This window comes from Lampetra fluviatilis, chromosome 9, assembly GCF_964198595.1.
Source record: "Lampetra fluviatilis chromosome 9, kcLamFluv1.1, whole genome shotgun sequence".
Classification (NCBI taxonomy): Eukaryota; Metazoa; Chordata; class Hyperoartia; order Petromyzontiformes; family Petromyzontidae; genus Lampetra; species Lampetra fluviatilis.
In genome coordinates, this window is record NC_136283.1 from 4,255,002 (window position 1) to 4,279,628 (window position 24,627).

The window sequence follows — 24,627 nt, forward strand, 5'->3', positions numbered from 1 at the left end:
GCGCCACATTAAATACGCACTACAATGACAATAGTTTAAAGCGATTTGAAGCATGTTTTATTTGGGGGGGGGGCAGAGCTTTGTGACGTCATATTTTAGGGGGGGGGTCTGACTTTTTGTGACGCCGTGTAACGAGGGGGGGGGGGTCAAAAATCGTCCAAAATCGCGTGACGTCATTTATGGACGACCCCTAACCGCGACACTACCGCTCTCCACAGGAGGGGGGTGTGGAGGTTAGGGGCTGGGGGCGGAGCACCATACGGAACGTGCGTCTTATAATCCGGTATACTGGGGTGAGTGGGTGGGGGGAGAAGGGAGAGGGTGGCGGGGAGAAGGGAAGGGTGGGAGGGAAAAGGGAGAGGGGGGAGGGAAAGGGGGGGGATGGTGAGGGGGGAGCAAAAGGGGGGAGGGGCTGAGGGAGAGGGTGGGGGGGAAAGGGGGGAGGGAGAGGGGGGAGGGAAAGGGGGGGGATGGTGAGGGGGGAGCAAAAGGGGGGAGGGGCGGAGGGAGAGGGTGGGGGGGAAAGGGGGGAGGGAGAGGGGGGAGGGAAAGGGGGGGGGGTGAGGGGGGGAGTTAAAGGGGGGAGGGAAAAGGGGGAGAGAGAGCGGGGGGAGAGAAAGGGGGCAGGGAAAGGGGGGAGGGAAAGGGGTGGGATTAAAAAGGGGCGTGAACGAGGGTTGTAGGAGGGGCGGAGAGAGTGAGTGGGGGGGTGGTCAGCTCAACGTTGACGTCGCCCGCGCGTCACGATCCCGCGGCCCGCGCGTCATCTTCCCGTGGCGCGCGCCGCCCGCCCCCCCCCGCCGCGTCACGATCCCGCGGCCCGCGCGTCATCGTCCCGTGGCGCGCGCCGTGCTGCGTCGTGACGACACCGCCGAGCCCCGACACGACGACGACGACGCAGGAAGGTGGTGGCCGCAACCGAACAACGACTGACAACCACCCACCACCACCACCAGCAGCAACAACAACAGCAGCAGCAACAGCAGCAGCAGCAGCAAGCGAGTGATCGGTGGTAGCAGCAGCAGCAGGAGGCGACTGTAACGGAGCCGACGCGTTGACGCGCTCGCCGACAAGTCCGTAAGGAGAGCGGCGGAGGCGGGCAGCGAGAGAGGTTCGTGTGGTGGTGGTGGTGGTGGTCGTGGTGGGTGCTCGTGTGGTCATCGTTGGTTGTTGTGCGTCCGGGAAGAAGGCGGTGGGGGAGGGTGTTAGAGAGGAGGCGGCGAGCGAGCTGCCGTCGATGTCTGTAATCGCCTACGTGAAGCGGTGGTGGTGAAGGAGGAGACATCGTTTTATATTTAGTGTGTGTTTTGAGTACGTGCTTTCACCATTTACCGACTCCTATTGTGGCTACGGGCAGTTAAGAGGTAGAGAGAGTGGAAGGAGTTGGGTCGACGGCCGTGTTAAAAGATCCCCACCTGTGGGGGAGAGGTGGTGATTTGGTGATTCCTGCTGTGGCAAAGGTGGGAAATAAAGAACACAAATTGTCGGCGGCCGTAAGCTCATGATTTTTGTTTCTTCCAACATCACGGCATCCAAGGTCATCATCGTCAACATCCCCCATCATCACCGACATCCATCCATCATCATCCCCATCATCATCATCATCACCGTCCATCGCGTTGGTAATTGACAATGGAAAGCCCCATTGTTGGTATGCCACTTTGCGGCATCATCAGCCATAAGTCGTCGCTTTTGCCGAAGGCGTCCCCCTTGAGCCGTCGCCATCCCTCGCGATCCCACGATGTGATAACGCCAATAATCCACTCGTCTACCCACCACGAGTCCCGATTTCATCGTTCCATCTCCTCGGTTTGCTGAGATATCCTCGGAATGCCGTCCCCCATTCCCTTGGCTTTGCGGCATCGTCCACACGCATCCATCCCGTACGTGCCCGCGGCTTGATGTTCGTTCCGTTTCTAAGATATTATTGTGTTTGTGTTGTACGATATTACTGTAACGATATGTACTTGAGGTTGTGTGTGTGTGCTCTGTGTGTACGAGCGGTAACGCGTGTCTCTTCCTTATTTCTTAAAATAAAATAAAAAATATCTCGGGGTGTAAATCCTGCGCAGTGACGTCGGCAAGTAACAAAAATAAAAAATAATAACGATGATGTAAAAAAAATGCACAACAGCGGCGCTTCCCGTTTTTCCTTTGTGCCTGCATCCCCATTGATGTCATTTAATCCAGGTGAGAGTCATTGATAACACATTATTGTGCGACGAAGACCTGGCTAAGGGACATCCTAGGGAGATATCTCAAGGACAAGGAAGGGGGGGGGGCAGGGCGAACAGGATACTAAAGTGCTGCAGAATAATATTACATTTACAACCCCTTTGTCAATCCACTGCTGGATGAGGCCTACACCTCACCGTGACGGTCAACGGGGGTTGTTAAAAAATTTTCACCACATTGCCAGTGCAGGTTGGTTTGAAGGGGATTGCAATGGACCGCTTGACGCTGGTGGTGGGAATTGAACTTATATCTTTGGGATCATTGCGTCGTGTGCTAACCAAATACTATAGAATGGTACTTCCGATGTCTTTTACCCAGGAAAAAAACTCTACCGAGCGAGTCCCAGTACACATTATTTTCGTGGAGGACCTGCATTAGGATTGTTGGCCAGTTCCATAAATGAGTAGCAGTTGGTAAGAAACCCGGTGAAAACCCACCACGCTTACAAGGGCAATACTCAAAAGCGTCACACAGATTCAAGAATCAATTTCTTGACTGCTCTCTAAATAACATTGGCAATTATTTACTTACCAAAGCCTGACCAAGGCCCAAGCTTCGTATTTAGGGAGGCTCCTGCGTTCTGATGTTTTGACAATTTTCATTAACGAGTGGCTTGTCGGAGAAATGTTGGTTTTACCAGAGAAAAGCCATGCGTACAAGGGGGTGATACTTAAAGCTCCACATAGATTTTTGTAAAGCCTATAATACCCGATATTCCCAGGCATTCTTCCAAGTACTCCACTAACCAGGCTCAAGCCTTTTTAGCTTCCAACTTCTGATGAAATCTTGCACATTAAGGGTGATTCAGCTGTAATTCTACAGTGTTTACTTTGTTTGTGCCCAGCAGACAATGTACCTTACTAATTTAATTTACTTTTGTAATGTCCCACTATGATTTGATGTGGTATGCCCATATCCCTGGTGTCAATTTCATGAGTGATTAATGCACCAATAGATTCAGATTTTGTGGTATATATGTTATTGTGGGTGAATCAGTTTTATATAGTGCATTGTGTTGTGAACCTGGTGGCCTGAGTTCTATTCCCAGCCATGGCTGACATCAGAATCAGAATTTTTATCAGTGGTGAGTGATATCTAAAACGGTCCTCCCACCCTCCTTCACCTACCCATAATGACCAGCATGGTAAAGTGTGGAAAGATAACCCCGATGACCAACGTGGCATGAAGAGGCCTTACCCTAGGAGTGTGATTTGCAAAGTTGCTGTACTTTATAATTATTGTTACATATAAGTATAATGTACAGTACATAATCACCATGACCCCGCGTGCAAGGATAAGGCGATACAGTCTGCGATGAGCTGTTTAAATATGCTCTTAATGGTCTCATAAGCCCTTTAGAAGATGCCTTGGGAATTTGTGAAATTATTTATGGCTCAGGATTTTCATTTATGTGTAATATTCACAGGTAAAGGTAGCTTTTGTTTTTGTTGTGTTGAAATCAGGTGACTCAAGTGTTTTGCAAGAACAATGGGTACACACCATATTACTCGCAGTGTCACGGAAACCGTGTTTTTTTCCAGATGCCCACGCAATTCAGTTAGACCTATCCATTGTGAAATGTCTTACTTGCAGTAATAGTGCAAGATATAGTATAACTTTTACGCTGACTTCCTTAATTAAAGCACCTGTCCAGTGGCTGACTTGCTGTGTGAAAATTGATAACAGGGCAAATTCGTTAAATGAAGAGTTAATTTACTTGAGCGCAAAGCAGGCATCAATAAATAAATGGTGATTGGATGGAAAAAGGCAATTACGTTTAGGCACAATTTAACTATAATCTCAGTGGTCTGCATTTTCATAGCACTGTTTGCATTTTGGTAATGCAAAGGTCAGCTTTAGCCCCCGGTTTATAAGTGTCAATGTGACCTGGTGCCTAAACTCAGGCGAGATTCCAAGCTGATCAGTCATGCTTCTTGTTGAGTTGTACTTCAAGTGAATGACGCAAATGTCCCACTTCATTGATCGGCAGCCTTTTCCACCCACTCACATTGGCCAGCAAAGGTGTATACTACTCATTAAATGCAGTCCTGTGGGGGCACATTTATTTTTCAGGAACACCAAATATTGGCTTCAGATGTGAGGACACTCACTAAATGAGATAAAGGATGGCAATGGCAACATCGGAAAACAGGCTGCTGCTGTTATACTTATATGTTCCTTGGGATATTTGAAAGGTATAACCAGTTATTTTCAGTACATTAGTGACTCATTCTAGATTTGAAGCTTTCGTGACTGCAAGTATTCATATTCTTAGGTTTTTAATAACATTAGTGACTGCTTGACATTTCTGCAGTACACTGATGAGCAAAATAATTTGCGTACATTTTTTATGTTTTAGATTTGAATATTATTACTAATTACTATTTACATGAACGGGCCTGTTTTGTCAATCCAGTGCTGGATGGGTGCTTTCTCATAGCCTTGCAGGCCTTGAGGGATATTTGCCCATACAGTAATTACAAACGCTGGTCAGTGGGGGGTGGGGAGTTCTGAACAATAATTGATTTTCCTGCACGGATTTTTCCAATCTCTAGTACACCTGACTTTTGTGTATGATAACACCCAATCCAGTCATTATCCAGGCTGTGAGCTGCTTATCTTCTGATATATAATGAGATCTGGCGCATTCAGGCTGCTTTTCTGCTAGGCAGTTTCCATAAACATATAGCATTCAGAAAAAGTTGTGAATCAGAATTTAAATAAAATGTGGCAAATCTAAGTGCAAATGCACTTTAACTGCACAAACGTATGAATGTTAACAACACTCCATTCTGTAATTATAATATTAAGCGATTAAAATCTATATCATACATACATTGTACTTTAATTGTTACTTGAATGACACCTGGTATTTGATTTGGTACACATACCTGAATTAAAATTATATTATTAGGGCACGACAGGATGGCTTTGGCAAGCCAACATTCCAAAGCCTTGCTGCCCACAATGTGCTCAGTTTGAATGATCGCACGGGAGTTGGTTCCTTTTGCTGCAATGGCTAATGAAGGCAGCTGCGGACAGTGGTTTTGACAGTCCGGGCTCATTCTCCCTGGAACATTGGTCCATGGCACAAACTCTGCACCCAAACCGAAACGTGGACAGCTGATGTGACAACGCAAATTGACGTGCTGATCGACAAACACATCATTTTTCAGGAGCACATTCTATGGCTCATTCAATCATGCTGTTTCCTCCATTTGTGTACAGCATGTTGAAATGCAGCCACATTTAGATGCTTTAGAACATCCAAGTTGTGTTGAATTTTACGCATAGCTATAGAGATTTTTTGGTGGTAGTAATTCACAATGGTATTCCAGATTACTCGCTTAAGATATTATTGACGTCTTTGATTGAATTCCACAACAGTTATATTTAATTTAATTGAGTCGGTTATAAAAAAGTTCTTTAGGTAATCTGGTTTGGTCATTTGCTCATTCAAGTGAACTCTGCTTGTATACCGCTTGTGCGATGTGCCAGTTGTCCTGCATTTTGTTAGATTGTGTGTACGCGTGATGCCACAAACCTGGCGACCTGTGCAAGTGATATCTGAATTCATCCTAGGCCTACCCAAGGTCGACCTAGGCTGATGCGAGTAGCGGTGTGTGGCAATGGCGAGATGAAGGATTGGGCATGGTGTTGGCTACCTTGCCCCCTTGTGCTCTGTGATGGTGTTCATCGGCACATGCTTGGAGCACTTACCGCAACAGCTTATGTAGGTTACACAGAGGATCTTGGTACTAGGTCTCTCGTGTCTGTGCTGCTGGTGTGATAAGCGTTTACGTGTATGTCTGTCATGTTTGTGTGCGAGTCAGGCCTATATGGTTACCCCTAGGCCAAGAGGATTGGCTACCTAATTATAAAGTCTATTAATTTGTGGAAGTGAAAAATAGCAAAACAACAGGTAATGTACTTATTGTGTTCCAAAAGTACATGTTGTACAGTGCTTTATTGTCACTTAATATCATGAAATAAATGCCATGACTTAATGAACCAAAATGTATAATTGCTGAAATTTGTAGAATAAATCTCATCAATTTGGAGCATCATTTACATGTAATTATTTCATCACACCATGTGTGCTGTATAATGAATTAGAAGCGTTTCATATCAAACATAATTTGTTTTCAGTGAACCATATATTTGCAATATATGGAGATTTTTTTTTACTATCGGCACATCAGATACGACTACAGTACTGTATATTATTTTATAATATTACGTCCTCGTTTCAATGGACACCAATACAATCGTTAAGCCAGTATGTTCTCGTGTTTAACCAGCAAATTACTGCAAATATTTTTTTTCTTGATCACTGTATACTGTATCCAAATAATGTATTCATTGTAGCGTTATAACCAATAACCAACCATTGAGCTGAACTAGGGAAACATTTATAAATAGGTATTTTAGTGGCAAAGGGAAAACTATTGATTTTAGTGCACATTGATGTCATATGTAGGCGAAAATTGTGCCATGGAAATCCATGAAATCGGCTCTGAGCCAAAAAGCAAAAAAACGAACTTAAAGCGAGTGGACTTAAATTATTTCCATTTTCCTTTGATAATAGCATGGATCAGTCTGAAAGGTTCATCAGATGTGGTTTTGGCCCTCTTCGGGCCTCAATATTGAACTTTGACCTTAATGAAAGCCCCTTGCGTAGTACAATTGAATCTCCAGTGTCTCTTTGAGTAGAGCAGGCCAGAGGTCACCGAATTTTACTTTTATTTTTGGTAAGGTTGATTTATCATCGTGAAAGCATAGCTGAATGTCGAAAGCGCAGGTTTGAATTCTCCATTACTTAATTGTAAACATAACGAGCGTAGGTGATTGGTAATACGCAACCTCGTCAGATTCCACTGCATTTTGAAGCGTTCCGTTTTCATGGGTTTACAGTTCAATAATGCATGCCACGCATCACCTCCTAGAGCCACTAATAAAAATGCATTGCATGTAGTTGCACACTGAAGTCAACCGACTGCCGCACAGCCCATCTGACTCATAATGCATGTCAGCTGTGATCTGCGTCTGTGTATTTAATAAAGACCCTGCGATTGCTATGCCACATGCCATCCAATAAAAAATCCTGCCATTGTTAATTTGATGATAATTTTTACAGTGAACAAAATATATATATATTGTACTGCAAAACTGCACAATTATTTTGGATCAATATTTTTACAAAGGAAATGTAGTGGACTTGGGCAGGAGACACATCGCTCAAAGGAATGACGGCTCATGGTCAAGAATAATGATGGAGAGGCTGCCAAAGAATGGAATGTGCTCGAGAGGATGTCCAACGAGAAGATTGAGTGATGGAATCTGCTTATGTCCAAGTGCTAGGTGGATAATTACATTGCAGGATGGCCATCATACAGCAGTGGATTGATCATGCCTGATGATGATGAGCATTTGGAAAGCGATTGGTCTAAATTACTTGGTTCCCTGTGGTGTAGCAGTCGTTAAGGTTCATTCGTCATGTTCAATATTTTTAACCAATTACACCAAAAGTGCCCATTTTGTATGTAATTAAACGGAGTGCGGTTTAGTTATATCAGTGAACGGGGATGAGAAATAAAACAAATCAAATTAATAATTTTCAGACATTTTAATACTCCATCTCGCCACAGTTAAACGGTGAACGCTATCTGACTGAACCACTGTATAAAATGCATTTTGCTATTCTGCTTAATTGTTTTGTTGACTGCACAGTATTGGTATTGATGATATAAAATACTACTTGTCCAAAAGTGCCATTTAATGACTCACAGAATGAAATAAAAAATAATTTACCACGTAGATTCATTATAATAGGAGAAATATACAATCTTTACCGGCAGTGAATATATATCATGAACCCCCATGTTCTATTTTTAATAATTGCCGTTTTTTTAATACCTTTTTTTAGTATGCAACATTGTTTCAGTGCTATGCTGTACAAAGTTCAAAGGTTGGAGCGGTGCTACAATGCTTCGTGAACTGTGCTATGAACCCCAAAAAACTGGATTTAATTCCTAAATAGGGATAAAATTGGTCTCAGGCCCCTCTTCACCGACCTGTAATTACCTGCATAGGGAGAAAAAAATGGTCGTACATTTTTTATCGTGTTAACTTTCCTGGACCCATGTTTTGTATTGTTTGTTTAAAACTTTACACGTTTAACTTTTGGCTAAAGTAAATTCTGACGTAATCAAGACTTTTCATATTAACTAGGAGTTTCTCCTGATTGAGATGTGGTTTAGAGACCCAGGGTGTCTGGCCACTGTCCTTAAGGACAAACGGAAAATCTGAGTAAAGCAGATATCCAATAAACCACGTTGATATAGGGGGGGGGGACCATTTCGCAGATCCTGTAGTCCGCGGTGCACCATGGGAATTAAACCAAATAATCCATGAAATGTTTTGTCTCACGGATGCAGCGTGCTGCAGGGTTATCGGAGGAAAGAGCCATGCTGTTCCAGTAATCCACTAAAACTTTACGGATTACAGGAAAGTGCGGAATGAGACATGAGGCTAAATTAATCGGGGATACAGTCGTGGGTTCGTAGGTTACGTGTTGTTCAGACGCCCACGTGGAGCAAATCTGCCACAATATCAAAGTAAAAGAAAAGGGAAAATCTTCTTCTACTTAACAAATCAAGTCAGCACCGCTAGTCTGTGTAGGTGCAAAACAAATACAATTGTCAAATAAAACATCAAAAAATATTTGCCGCTGCGTTTCCCTGCAGCTCTGTGTTGGCCTTGTTCACTTGTATGGCTTGCCGTGCCAAAGCGTTTTTCAGTCTGCCATACATTACGGGAGCAGTCGCAAGCCACCAATAATCCGCAAATTACATGGATTTGCGAACTTTTGGATTGTGGATTTCCAGATTTTGGCTGTAATGCTCATAATGTTGAACTGGTTCACCTTATATAACTCTTGATTTACTTGTGTGATGCTTCACCTCGTGGCCTCCTGGGCACTATGCTCAGCTTGCAGGCCACCTGAGCATTATGCCTCGACTTGACATGAATGATATATCTTTCCATTTCAAGGTGCATTTCTCTTCTTTGAGTCACCGTCACCTCTTCAAAGTGAGCAGACAATTCCCCACGTAGAACTTTGTTCCCATTTATATCACTCCGGCGTGTTTTCGGTATGCACCGTGTTGTTCGGCATGATGTCCAATGTTTCCCTCCCTGTGCTAGGAGCTTATTCAGGAAGTGAAGCAAAACATAGAATATCATGCTTGAACAGCCTATGGTACAACCAGACATCAGACATCAAATAGCCATATAGCACAACCTCGAAAACCTACACATTTCTAGAAATATAATTAGGGTTAGCAGTTGGTAGATCACCAACGAGAAAATTATCTATCAATGTTCTTGTGGTGACGAGAATTTCATTGTGGCACACTTTACTTTGTTTTACTACGTGGAGTCGCGTTCACTTGCCTAATTTTCAATCACTTAATCCACTTGCTCTGACGCGTTGTCTTTATAACCTAAGTTTAACGGGCACAATATTTAACACATTATTTATTGCAGTACTAGTCACGAGAATGGTGAACTTTGGCCATATGTTCCTGAATAATAGTAAGTTGGACAGATGTTATGATTGAGCACTTTGGGTATGTGTATTTCGACTGTTAATCACACTTGCTAATTAAAGGGCGATGCTGACTATAGGCCACTCGATTTTATTCTCACATTTGATATTGCGGTTAGTCTTTAGAGAAGACAGATGCAACTCAAAAGGGAAAATAGTTTCATAAATGTTATGAACAGAAACTTAGCTTTTGTAAGTGTCCTTTAAATGCAGCTGTATATTTAGTATTCAATCTTGTGAGCATAATATAATTGTTTATCAGTGAACATTCTAACATAAAGCGAACATTTTAACATAAAGCGAAGCTTTACAATCCTGTGATTTCTAAAGCACACAAAATAAAATACAAAATACCATTCATCACAGTTCCTCAAGTGTCAGTGGATAATTACCATGCCCACTACCACTGAACGCACCAGCGTAGAGCTGGAATATTGGATTATTCAACTAATTGATTACTGAATCGATCAGCTTCATTACTTGATTATTCAAATAACATGAAAAGAGTTGGAATTCAGTCTTTCCCCTGTTTTCTTTACCGTGCTGATAGATGGGAGATTATGAGCAAGGCTTGAGGTTATTGCATCATCATCCTCGTCACGCTGTACGTGGCTTAGGGGGTTTCCCCTGCCGTTGGGAGAGTAGGCGATTACAATTGTTTTAGTTGATTAATCGACTAATCGTGATAGCTCTGCACCAGTGGCATGAATATCGTCAAAACGCTTTGGCCACTTGGAGGGGTTCCTCCACGGGTGGCAAAGGGCCCGTGGTTACTGGGCAATGAGGATGGGGATCCAGCATTGGTTGACCGCGACCTAAAACCAAGATTGTGTATCCCGATTGGACACATTCTAAGTATGCGGCTGTTACAATGTAACAGTGTTTGCGTGAAGAGGTGATTGGCGATGCGTCGCGACAGAACACGGGCAAGACCAGGACAGAGCCACACAGTAGGGGTGTAGAGTATGTTTATGGATATACGACGGCTTCCTTACACCACACACACACCCACGTATCTCTCTGGACGCCCCTGCTCTCTATGTGAGAATGCAGTGGGCCCCAGTCCTTTCCTGAGCACTCCTTCCAGGCCCTCGGCGCTATCACAAACCATGTTGCAGCACATGTGCAAGTCCTCTAAATGTTGCAGGTGGTGTTGCGTGTATTATGTTGCCCCCTCGAGCAATTACAGTCACAGGCTGTGTCGTGTGCATGTTGTTACCCTGCAAGCCCCAAACCAGTTGCAGACGGCAGCTTGGTGGGGCTTGGGCATTGCTGCTCGCTCACGCCCGCTCTTCTGTGCCGAGGTCCGTCTTCGGCATGGTGAACAAAATGAACGCAACATGGGGTGGGAATATATAAAAGCACCTAGCCTGAGATTTGAACCCCCAACCCAAGGGCATTAATTTCCTTGCCCCAGGCTAAAACCATTATGCCACCGACTCATGAGCTTTACCATGGTGCCCTGTGTTTGCGTTGTAAAAAAGGCGCCAAATATTTCCCTCTATAAATATTGAGCGCTTTCAAAGTTGTCAGTCGAAAATGTCGGGCGTGTTCATTTGCACTTGCTTCGGACACGCATGGCCCTTGAATGTGCCGCAGGTTGTGCACGCCCATCTGGCACGGTCCCCCTGGCTCGCGAAAAATTAAGCAAATATTTTTTCCGACCGCTGTTTACGTTTTTCAAATGTAATGGGTTATTGTTCTCGCCATGGCGTTGTCAGGCAGGTTCAGGGTATGATTGTTGTCACGTGGGATATTGGCATTGGTGGTGGTGTTATTATACTTGTGCTCAAGTGAGGCGTTGAGTATAGTGTGGGATGAGGGCACTCGGGGAGGGGGATTGGTACATTTCCAATTTTGTTTAACTTTATACTGGGGAATTGTTAGTTGTTGTTTAATGATGAAGTTGTAGTGCAGTGGCTCGTGCTATGAGCCTGGTCGACCTGAGCTTGGTTCCTGGTCAAGTCTTAACATCAGTTGACCACTTTGGGGAAGTACGGTCAAACAACCCCCAAAGGAGTGGGAAAACCTTCATCTATTGATGGATTATTATTCATCTCTATTATTTATGGTTTTTTCTGTATTGCTTAATTATTCTGACCCTGTATGATGTTGCTTTATCATTTGAACTTCATTGCTTTTGAGCACATATCTCCTATTTTGGCTCAAAGGACTCTCACATGATTATAAATAATGGATATTGATTGATGTAAAAAGAAACATGACTCGTGGAGAAATGCTTTTGAAATACCTACATTTGAAAGGCATCTCCATGTATAATTGTGTTAACTTCAGAAGTGTATTGCTTAAATTGTATTCACGTTAAACTTGATAATGTCAAATATGCCTGAATACAGATTTTTTTTTTAGTGGTCGTTTTAAGAAAAATAATTGCTCATAATATACTCTGAAGGACTATCTTTCCTACTATACATTCTAAGACTGAGGGATGGCGATGGCATGGGGGGAGGCCTTCATCCAGGAGTGGACAGACAATGGCTGATAATCATCACAATAATGATGAATATAAGAAAATACTGACACTTAATTATTTCAACAAAACACTTATCAGAATTAATAATTACTGCCATGTAATGTGACAGATATGTTCATGCACGGTGAACAAAAATGGAATACATGACTGTAAACAATTTAAAGCCAAGCTTCAATGATATGTAACTTTTCTTCATCAGCCTTTCAGGTGATGGGTTATACGAGAGTAAACATACAAGAGGCACAGATGCTTGTTTTCATGCTAGGCTTAGTGTTCTGTGGCAGTACATAAGCTGAATTGCAAAGGACATGTCTCTCAATGCAAGGTTAACTATAGCCCATGGCCTTCAACATAAATAATTAACTCTTTGAAAGAGTGTAGCTTCGCGAATGTGTAATAACCACACACGGGAAAGTGCTGCGAATTAAACTTGTTTTACTTATACAGCACCTGAGTGCTTTTGCGGTGTAATATTTAGCACTGTGGCCTAACAATCCAGAGGTCGCTGGTTCATTCTCCTGGCGTGGCAGTTGAAGCGACGGTGCAACTTTCTTAAATCCCTCACCCCAGCCTCTGTCCACCCAGTGGTATAATACATGGGTACATCACAGCCTATCATGCTGGGGTTAAAGTTGTCGGTATTAACCCATCTCTTCCAAGACGTCTAACCGGTGTGAAAAATTGGGCCGAGATATAATCTCGGGGGGGGGGGGAGGCTTTTGACCTCACGAGTAGAAGCACCTTCTGCCGGCTGTGGCTTGATCAATAAATCTCATGGCTGCAGCGTTACCTTACTCATTATAACTACCTTATGGGAATATATCCAGTGTTTTGCTACCTGTGAAGTGACCAATTAAATTCAGCTTGTATGTGTGTACAGTCCAATGGACCTGTCATCTACCAGGTGATGGCATAGCAGAATGTACAGTTTTGTACATGTACAGGCTTCTTCCAATACACTGGATGAGAGCCTCCCCACGCCGCAGGGGTTCGTCGGAGTTATTTGACCATACTTCACCGTGTTTGGTTAGTGCGGCTTGGATGGCAGCAGCAGTATTGTATTGTGCAATGATTTTTGTTTTCTCCTGCTTATCATGCAGCCTCCAAGGTGGTCAGGGAAGAAGCCGTTAAATCGGCAGTAATGTCCTCAGTTTACGGTCAAGACCACCGCCGTACAGTGCAGAGAAATTTGACACGTGCTGTAGATCATTGCTATCCGCATGTCGGTATTTTTAACATTTATTGTCTTGCCGGTGTCACTCCCGTGTAACAGCCGCACAATCGGTAACATACAGATGAAGCCTCTTCATGATTTAGAGCACGTGAGCACCGTTTAAGATTTAGACAGATCTACAGTGCTTGAAAGTTATGGGCTGTTGGATTTTTCAATAAAATGTTCCCCCATAAAATGGTAGCCCCACGGTAAATCATCACGCAGTGGGAGATCGCTCCTTCTTCTCTGCTGCCCGTGTCTGAAATGGCCTTCCTTACAGCCATGCTTTCTGTCAACTCCCAGCCTAAAATCAGGTTCTGCATGTCTTCTGCCCGTTGCTGTCTCTTCTCTAAGGAGAAAAAAATATATACATTGAGAAAATACCCTGGGGGGAGCAGTAATACATGTGGTAAATGCACTGTGCTATGAACCTGGAAATCTTGAGTACAATTCCTGGCCACTGTTAACATCAGCAAAGAGTGATATCTGAACCGGCCCTTTGGGCCTTCCTTTGACCAACCTATATTAACCAGCGTGGCAAAGTATGGACAAACAACCCCCATGACTGACGTGGCATGATAGGCCTTTTTATCCAGCTGTGGATTGCCCAAGGGCTGTAAAAAATTGCATATACTATATATACACACACACCTCGGTTTTGTCCTATGAATCATGTCCAACTATTCTGTACAGCATTGTGAGATGTACATTCACATGCTCTGTAATGTAACTGTTTTGTGTACTTACATTTTAACAGAACAAGGTTTTATTAAATTAATAAGGCACATCGAGATCAACTCTCAGTTATCCGGATTGTGGATTAATTATGGTTATGAAAACACTTTTACGCTGTTTTCATTCTTTCGTTTATTTGTACTTATTCCACAGATGGATGCCCTTTTTTTAGCCTGTTTGCCCGACTTTTTGAAAGGGAGAGATGCGTGCTGCGCGAGCAGAGCAGCAACGGAAACAAAAGACAACATCAACATTACAGAGAACGAGTACAGGGTTCTTATGGAATATTGCACAACTGACAAAAGGGCTATTTAACAGTCGCAAAACGAGGACGCACGCTTGGCAAAAACCAGTGCAAATATAACATGAGAGCAAGAGGTACAAGAGAGAAAGTAAGGTGTATGTGCGAGTAAGCTCTCTATATTTTAGTCTAACAGTGACATGAACACGCGCGAATTGAAATAGACCGTTGCAAACATTTGGGTACATGTGCGGGTAAGCTCTCTCTATTTCAGTCTTAACAATGGCATGAACAACACGCGAATTGAAGAAGACGGTGCAACCGATTTGGGTTGCAAGAGGTGCCAGAAATAAAATGAAGTTAGGTGCAGGTACAAGTAAGTGCTGTGTGTTTGGGCCGAATCGAGAAATAAAGAGAAGGGGGATCAAAGCTTGGAGATGAGCGACAGGATTGAGAGAAACGTTGAGACAGCAACAACGCGCAGACTTAAAATCGAACCGTTTTTAACAAATGCATTTTTGAGTAGGAATAAGGAGGCACTTTTTGAGTGGTGCTTTTGTCGGTAAATGGCGAATTTGTTAAAGGAGAGGACCATTTTAGAATGAAAACAGCCCAGTGGTGGTGACCCGTGATTCAATGCCCACTGGTGGGCAACCCAAAACAAGTCGCCTAAGTAAATCGATTGCTTTAAAAAGCAAACAAAACGGGCCACACATCTTCCGCCCATATTCCACGTAGGTAAACAATACCGTACATACTTTCTCAAGTTTTATTTACTTAAGTGTTGCATTTGTCCATGTTTTTGTTCTATCCGGACTACCCGTCGCAACCCATATCATTACCCCAGCTAATCAAGATTCGACTAAAACTTTGGCGGTTTTTCAAAACACTTTTACCTTTTTTAATCTTTAGGTTATAAGGTAGAGGTTGTCCAGTGAGCGAGAGTGAGAGAGCATTGCTTGAAAGTCACACGCACGTTTCCGTGGAGTTGGGGGGATGGTGTGGATTGTTTGTGAATTGGGTGTGTTGTGGTGGTAGTGGTGGGGGGGGGTTGGAAAAATCCGAGTTTGCTCAAGCGTTGGGGCAGCAGAGCGTGGGAAAAAAAACCCTTGTGTGTGCTGCAATGCAGCAAGGAGGAAAAACAGTGCACAATTGTTCCTTAACTTTTTTTTCTATTTACATACAGTAGGCCTCTGCTTGCAAGCACTTTCTCTCTGGATGCAGCAGCGTAGCCACACCGCTCCTCCCGAGCTTTCAGATTAAACTCAAACTATTAAAATAAACTTGAACAAGATAATTGTTTTTTTACCCTTCTATCTGGCAACAAAACTGACACCTTTGGCGCATTTTGGCGTCGTCTGGTCTAACCCATGTGAGACTAGGCTCTAAGGAAAGCTGTCTCGGGTGTGGACCAATCAACTTCAAGGACAGTGCACATTATCAGAGTTCTGTTTTTTTTTGCATTATGACCGCAGGTATTGTGGTCTATGTAAACATGACTCCTTGTAAAAAAGGTGTCAGTTTTGTTGCCATATAGAAGGGTAAAAAACCAATTATCATATTTTTTACTGGCAAATGAGGTTCCAATGGTGTAAACTTGAACAATTTTTATTTTATTTTACAAGGTAAGGTAAGGGCCCACTGAGCTATCTCGCTTTTTTCAGAAGCAACCCGGCTGTCACAAATGATAGCCGAACGAAGTGGCTTATCACGTGGAGATGTATATCAGCCAAATACTCTTAAACTCATGTTGATTCTTAATGTGGAGGGAAAACCCGTAGGACCCGGATAAAAAAATCCACGCGTCCACGGGGAGAGTATGCAAACTCTAAATATACAGGCCGGAATGGAACCCACGAGTTCCTGTATACTAGGCGAAGTAGTTAACATCTCACCACCATCGCGCCCCTTGAACACGGGTCAACTAAAGGTGTTAATGATGCATCACTTTATCATTAATATTGAGGATTCTAAGTCATGATTAATTCATGCGATCACGTGTGTGAGAATCGATGTGTTATATGTGTAGTGGTGATACGCGCTGGGGGTATATGTCGTGTGCCAGCGCGTATGTACGGGTGTGTGTGTGGTGACGCGCGCTGACGTGGAGGAGCAGGCGTCAGTGCGCGGGTGGGGGTAGTGCTGCTGATTGGCTGTGTGCCGGTGACGCGCCCAGAGGGAGTGATCGGGTAGCAGCGCGGTGTGATTGGTCGGAGAGTGGAAACACGCGCTGAGCGGAACCGGATCGTGGGGATAGCGCGTGGGGATTGGGTAACGGAGGAGCGGTGCCGACGTTGAGGTCCGCATCCGCTCCGTCTCCCGGGAAGAAGGGGTATATAAGGTGATGCACAGAGGAGCAAGGGGCAGAAGTGGAACCATCTAAGAATGAAGACGAAGGTGTAGAGATAGAGCCCGGAGAGGAGAGAAATGGAGAGTAGAGCTGAGTAATGTATAGTGTGTAGCCAGCGAGATAGAAAGGTCTACACGAGCTGAGTAATGTATAGTGTGTAGCCAGCGAGATAGAAAGGTCTACACGAGCTGAGTAATGTATAGTGTGTAGCCAGCGAGATAGAAAGGTCTACACGAGCTGAGTAATGTATAGTGTGTAGCCAGCGAGATAGAAAGGTCTACACGAGCTGAGTAATGTATAGTGTGTAGCCAGCGAGATAGAACGGTCTGCACGAGCCGAGTATGCATACGGTGTAGCCAGCGAGAGAGAACGGTCTGCACGAGCCGAGTATGCATACGGTGTAGCCAGCGAGAGAGAACGGTCTGCACGAGCCGAGTATGCATACGGTGTAGCCAGCGAGAGAGAACGGTCTGCACGAGCCGAGTATGCATACGGTGTAGCCAGCGAGAGAGAGGCAAAGTCTACACGAGGAAAGAGAGAAGAGTGTAGCAGAGGCGCAGAGTCTACACGAGGCGAGAGAAGAGTGTAGCCGAGGCGCGGAGTCTACACGAGGCACAGAGAGCCGGCAGCACAGAATCCTGAGTCAAGAGAAGTGCGGTGTGAAGAAGAGAGGCCACGCGTTGTATTGTTACAAGTCAAGATTTAATAAAAGAAGTGTGTTCCCGTCAAGGAGTTTCCTGCCGTCATTTTCCAATACTTCATCTGGCGTCAGAAGTGAAACGGGCTTCCAAGTATGGAGACGAGGAAGACCCGTAGGACCCACGGGATTGACCGCGAGGAAGACCTGGACGACTCGGAGCCGCTGGTGGCGGGGGGTGAGGAAGAGGACTTGCCCACGCTGCAGGGTCCGTCGACGGCGCCGGCCGAGCGACCGGGGACAGACGCCGGGCTTCGTGAGGCGCACTCCCGACTGGCGGAGCTGCTGCTCGCCGCCGCGTCCATCTTGGCGGAGATCAGCTCGTCGGGAGGAGCGGGGACGGTGGGGGACATTTTACAAGGTCGCCCCGCAGATTCCCGCCAAAACGAATGGGGGATTCCCGCCATTGCGCCTGGGCCTACTTTTGGCGGGAACGGCGAGCGCCACGTGGTGGTGGGTTCCCAAGCGCGCGCATCGACTTCATCAGCGCGCGAGGGGGTCCGCCATCTTACGTCTGCTGCTGGAGCCGCCATCTTAGACACCGACGGACAGGCGGAGAGGAACCACGAGGCGGATGACTTCATTTTTCAGCAGCGCCTGCCCACGTTGTCAGCCTTCAAGGCGGAAGGCGGAGACTGGGGCCAATTTCAGCGAAGGTTTTTGGCGCATCAAGAGATGTCAGCGTGGTCCGATGCTACGGCGCTGCGGGCATTGCCCGCCATGCTGGACGACGATGCGCTCGCGGCCTTCAGGGCTGCACGGAAGTCGGACCGCTCCACGCTGAAGGATGCGCTGGGTTTGTTGGCCAGGGTCTACGGGCCTCCCTCTACATGCCGCCATCAGTTGTACGCAAGACGGAAAGCGGCCACGGAGACCGCGCTGGCCTATCGCACGGCGTTGCTGGCTCTTGCTGATGCTGCGTTCCCTCGGATGAACGAGGAGGGCCAAGACGCGATGGTTTTGGAGCAGCTGCTCAAGTTGGCGCAGGACCTGGGGGTCCCTATCAACACAGCTGACGACATTGATATTTCTTCTTTGAGAGTCGCCACGAGTATTCAAGCGCACGAGGCCCTACAACGGAAGCAAGGCGTTGGTTGCAACGCTGCTGTCGTCGCAGCCCCGGGGTTGGTGGTCGCCGAACCCCAAGTCGTCAGCCCACGAGAGGAGGCGTTCGCCACGGGACGACCAGGGGACTGGAGGCCGGGGGCCCGGTCGCCTCTGCGATCGGGCCGAAAGTCGGAGCAACCAAGATCTACTCCGACCCTCGTCACGTGCTATAACTGCGGCCTCCGGGGCCACGTGGCGTCCGGGTGCCGCGCTCCGCGGCAGCGCGCCATGGGAGCTCGGCTGGACGACGACCGAGAGCCCAAGTCATCTCTACAATCCCCGGCAAGTCGCGGCACCTCACACGCTCGGCCTGTTTATTCGGCACACATGGGACGCCGCGTTGCGGCGGAGGAGGGCCGGTTAAGGTTCGGGGATTCGGTTCGGCGAGGGGGGTTCGGCCGGGACCAGGGAGACATTGAATGGGCGGAATTGGGGCATAGAATTGTGGCTGCTTCGGCGGGTTCGTCCGTTGTTACGGGATCTATTGATGGGGTTGAGATTAGGGTGTTAGTGGACACGGGGGCATCGGCAACTATTATATCGGACCTCATTTATAATATTCTTCCAGTCCAATGTCGTCCGCTGCTTCCAGTGGATGTGCCATTTTACGCCGCTAATGGGGGATCGTTGGGCATTATCGGTCAGGTTAGGGCGTCCATTTGCATTGGAGATATCAAATTATCGGGACCCGTTTTCGTTTCGTCTTCCTTGGCAGTTCCGTGTCTTTTGGGCACTGACTTTTTGGCTAAAATGCCCATTAAAATTCTTATCGATCAACGATGCATTGAACTGCCATCGGGTCGCCGGATTTCATTTTTGACGGGCCCTACTGACATTCGGACGGCGTGCGCTACGATACAAGCGGTGGCGACGCAGACAGTGCAAGTGCCCCCGGGTTCACAGATGTTGATTCCCCTCCGGTTGCGAAAACCATGGGTGAGGGAGGCTTCGGGACAGAGTATGCTTTTGGGTCCTTCTAACAAGGCTGTCGGGGGTCTTGATTTATCGGTGGCTCACACTTTGGTGCGGGCTGACAGGGATCCGTTTGTGATGGTTTTGAACGCGGGGTCGCGACCAGCTGTCATCCCGCAGGGCACCGTGCTGGCTCACGCGGCGCAGGTTCCTGGGGATGATGGGTTGGTTGCGCAGGTGGGCTCGAGCCCCGCGCGGAACGTTGAGCCAAGGGAAGACCTTGAGTGGGTCCATTCGTTATGTGCCGCCTCGGACGATTTGTCGGCGGCGCAGTTGGGTGCGCTGCGCGAGTTGCTCATTGAATTCTCTGATGTATTCAGTAAACATAAGTATGACATTGGGTGCACGGATTTGTTGCACCATCACATTGAAACTGGCGATGCGGCGCCGGTCAGGCTAAATCCCTTCCGACTGAGTCCCGTGGAGAAGGAACATGTTCAGTCGGCTGTTAACGATATGCTAGAAGCCGATATTATTTCACCCTCCTCTAGCCCGTGGGGAGCGCCTATTGTGCTGGTTAAGAAGCAGGACGGGTCCCTGCGATTCTGCGTTGATTTCCGTCGCCTGAATAAGATCTCTGTGGCTGACGCGTATCCGCTCCCCAGGATGGATGAGTCCCTCGATGCATTGTCTGGTGCGCGATATTTTTCGACTCTTGATTTGTTATCGGGGTTTTGGCAGTTGCCGCTCGACGAAGAGTCGAAACCTAAGACAGCATTTCGGACTCCAGGGGGGCTGTTCCAGTTTAACCGGTTACCCATGGGACTTCACTCCTCTCCAGCGACGTTTCAGCGACTTATGGAGCTGGTTTTGTCGGGCTTGCAGTGGGATACATGCTTGATTTATATGGACGATGTCATTGTTTTCAGTAAAACGTTTGAGGAACACCTCCGGCGATTGAGAGGGGTGTTCTTGCGAATGCGATCGGCTAAGTTGAAATTTAAACCGGCCAAATGTCACCTCCTTCGTAGGTCCGTTAGATACTTGGGTCACATTGTCGATTCTTCGGGGATCTCCACCGATCCCGCGAAGACGGATTGTGTCGGTTCGTGGCCGACACTGTCGTCCGTTTCCGACGTGCGTAGTTTCATCGGGTTTGCTTCTTATTATCGGCGGTTCGTTGAGCACTTCGCCACTATTGCAAAACCCTTGCACGCTCTAACGGCGAAGGGAGTGAAGTTCAAATGGGGACCGGAGGAGGAGGCCGCGTTTCGCTCCCTCCGGGACGCCTTGGTGGGTGCCCCACCCTTGTGTTATCCCGATTTTGCCAGTCCCTTTTTGCTGGACACGGATGCTAGCAACACGGGCATTGGGGGGGTGCTATCCCAAGTCGTTGGGGGTGTCGAAAGAGTTGTCGCCTACGGTAGTAGGGTGTTGTCTCCGGCGGAGCAGCGCTACTGTGTCACCCGTCGCGAGCTGCTTGCCATTGTTTTTTTTGTGCAGCAGTTTAGGCCATATCTGTATGGTCGTCACTTTACAGTCCGAACGGACCACGCGGCGCTACAGTATTCATTGAGGGTCGCCCAGCCCTCGGGCCAGTTGTCGCGTTGGTTGGAAGTCCTCCAGGACTATCAGTTTACGACTACGTACCGTAAGGGGTTGCGACACACGAATGCCGATTGCTTGTCGCGGTTGTTGCCTTGTGATGAATGCGCGTGTTTGTCGGGATCGGCGCGCTGTAAACCGACGCTTGCGGGGGAGATGGGGGCACTGGCTGCGACAGCGGGCGCACCGAGTGGGGATGATTCCACTGCCTCTCAGGGTCGGGACTCGCTGCTCTCGCTGTCGCTCAGCGAATGGGGCCGCCTCCAGATGGCGGACAGCTCGCTGCTAGCATTGCGCCGCAAGGTTGGGGGTCCCGAGGGGGACCAGGAGCGTACCGGCTCCTATGTACTTGAGCGGGGCGTGTTATTGAAATGGGACAGTTTGTCCCGGCGGAACGCACTCGTGGTGCCTTCCGCTGTGAGGGGGAGGGTTGTCTTGGCGGCACACGAACGCCTCTTGCACTTGGGAGTTAACAAGACGCTTGCCCTGCTTCAGCGTGACTATTACTGGCCGGGAATGGGAAGTGATGTGGTGCATATTCTGAAGGGGTGCGTTGAGTGCGCCAGGCGTAAACCACCGGCCGTGGCAGCTAATCCACCGCTGCAATCTATTCAGGTCTCGCGTACCAACGAGCTCGTTGCACTCGATATTTTGGGGCCCTTCCCAGTCACGCCGAGAGGGAATAAATATTTGTTAGTGGGGGTCGAATACTTTACCCGATGGCCTATGGCGTGGCCTCTCGCTAACCAGTCGGCAGCGGCTGTGACGGATGCCTTCGTCCAGGGCTATGTCCTGGACAAGGGGGCTCCCGAACGCCTGCTGACCGACCAAGGTAAAAATTTTTCGAGTAAATTGTTGCAAGAGGTGTGCGATCTGTTGGGTACCAAGAAGGTGCGTACCTCCCCGTACCACCCGCAGACTGACGGGATGGTGGAGAGACTCCACAAAACCTTGACTTCCATGCTGTGCCAGCAGGTGTGCGAGGCACATGTAGATTGGGACCTGCAGGTCCCGGGAGTCCTTGCCGCGTATAGAATGGCCCCCCATGCAGCTACGGGGTTTTCTCCATTCTATTTGATGTACGGTCGGGAAGCTGACCCGCCAATAGAAACGCAACTTGGCCTGTCCGCTCCACGAACTAATTCTAATTTGGCAGAACATATTAAGTTTAATATTCATAAGCTGACAGAGGCGAGGGAGGCCGCACGGCTTAATTCGCGGGCTCGCCAAATTGCCAATGAACGGTTGCGGGCACGGAAGGTGTCCATGCATGAATGGAAACCAGGTGACAGGGCCTGGCTGCATTGCCCTCAGGCACCCTTGGCTACGTCGCCTAAATTGTTGAGACCGTGGAGGGGACCCGTGGAGGTCGTGCGCGTTGCACGGCCCCAGTGCGTTCAGATAAAGTGGGGAAAGCGCCGGTGGTACGTTCACCCCTCCCGACTGAAACCGTTCTCGCCTCCATATGGCCTCCCCTTGTGTCGTGATGGCCGGGCGTGTGACGTGACCGGCGACCCAGAGGGGGAAATGTCTCTGCCTGATCCACACGTATTGTCGCCTGATCTGCTCCCAGGTGTCTCGGAACTGACAGCTGCCGATCACCGGCGGCCGGATCTCCGCGGCGGGGCCGGCCCTTTCAGGCCCGTTCCGCGCCGTCTGGAGCGGCCGGAACCGCCGGACGGTCGTCAGTGTCCCGCCCCATACGATGGACCAGCCAGACGGACTCGCGCCAGGTCGTGCTACTTTGCATGACCTGCCTCGTGAGGAGTCGGGGCAGTTGGAGCGCCTCGTCACTGCGTGTAGTCGCAGGGACGTGGGGCGCGTTCGTTTCGAATTTGCTCGTATCGTGTTATTGTTGACTTTTCGCGTTCATTGTCAATCTGTACATAGTTATTCTTGTTGTTGTTGTTGTTGTGTTATGTTACGGGGCACACTCGGGGGGTTATGGGGTTTTTTTTGTTGGTTGTCGTTTTATCGTCGTGGTTGGTTGTTGTTAGCAGCCGGGCCGGCTGCGAGCTATGTGGGAGGGGGTGATGTAGTGGTGATACGCGCTGGGGGTATATGTCGTGTGCCAGCGCGTATGTACGGGTGTGTGTGTGGTGACGCGCGCTGACGGGGAGGAGCAGGCGTCAGTGCGCGGGTGGGGGTAGTGCTGCTGATTGGCTGTGTGCCGGTGACGCGCCCAGAGGGAGTGATCGGGTAGCAGCGCGGTGTGATTGGTCGGAGAGTGGAAACACGCGCTGAGCGGAACCGGATCGTGGGGATAGCGCGTGGGGATTGGGTAACGGAGGAGCGGTGCCGACGTTGAGGTCCGCATCCGCTCCGTCTCCCGGGAAGAAGGGGTATATAAGGTGATGCACAGAGGAGCAAGGGGCAGAAGTGGAACCATCTAAGAATGAAGACGAAGGTGTAGAGATAGAGCCCGGAGAGGAGAGAAATGGAGAGTAGAGCTGAGTAATGTATAGTGTGTAGCCAGCGAGATAGAAAGGTCTACACGAGCTGAGTAATGTATAGTGTGTAGCCAGCGAGATAGAAAGGTCTACACGAGCTGAGTAATGTATAGTGTGTAGCCAGCGAGATAGAAAGGTCTACACGAGCTGAGTAATGTATAGTGTGTAGCCAGCGAGATAGAAAGGTCTACACGAGCTGAGTAATGTATAGTGTGTAGCCAGCGAGATAGAACGGTCTGCACGAGCCGAGTATGCATACGGTGTAGCCAGCGAGAGAGAACGGTCTGCACGAGCCGAGTATGCATACGGTGTAGCCAGCGAGAGAGAACGGTCTGCACGAGCCGAGTATGCATACGGTGTAGCCAGCGAGAGAGAACGGTCTGCACGAGCCGAGTATGCATACGGTGTAGCCAGCGAGAGAGAGGCAAAGTCTACACGAGGAAAGAGAGAAGAGTGTAGCAGAGGCGCAGAGTCTACACGAGGCGAGAGAAGAGTGTAGCCGAGGCGCGGAGTCTACACGAGGCACAGAGAGCCGGCAGCACAGAATCCTGAGTCAAGAGAAGTGCGGTGTGAAGAAGAGAGGCCACGCGTTGTATTGTTACAAGTCAAGATTTAATAAAAGAAGTGTGTTCCCGTCAAGGAGTTTCCTGCCGTCATTTTCCAATACTTCATATGTAATAGGTTCAGTTTATCCCTGGAGACAGTCGATTATTTACCACGGTGTAAAAAAAAGATAACTTTCATTCTTGAATCAAACCGTGACCCTCAATTTTGAAGATTAATTAGTAAATCGCCATGGGGTGGGGAGTAACTTATTCTACATCTACAGGATATACCACATTTATATTTTGCAGTATCATTTGTTGGAAATCGATTGAACATCATTTGTATGAAATACATTGCTTGTTATGTTTTTATTATTGAACGATTCCAATTTTGAATGCTTCTATTAATTTCCATGTTTTGATATACAGTACTT

At 47.6% G+C, this 24,627-nt stretch overlaps 1 protein-coding gene across 1 annotated transcript in view; it reads left to right on the top strand.

Annotated features, from left to right (window-relative positions):
* Positions 1–809: 809 nt before the first annotated feature.
* LOC144934139 (mitogen-activated protein kinase 8-like) overlaps positions 810–24,627 on the top strand; it is a 47,759-nt gene continuing 23,941 nt past the window's right edge. Inside the window, exon 1 of the mRNA XM_078859610.1 lies at positions 810–1,111. The gene's annotated coding sequence lies outside the window, so the exon portion shown is untranslated. The remainder of the gene's footprint in view (positions 1,112–24,627) is intronic.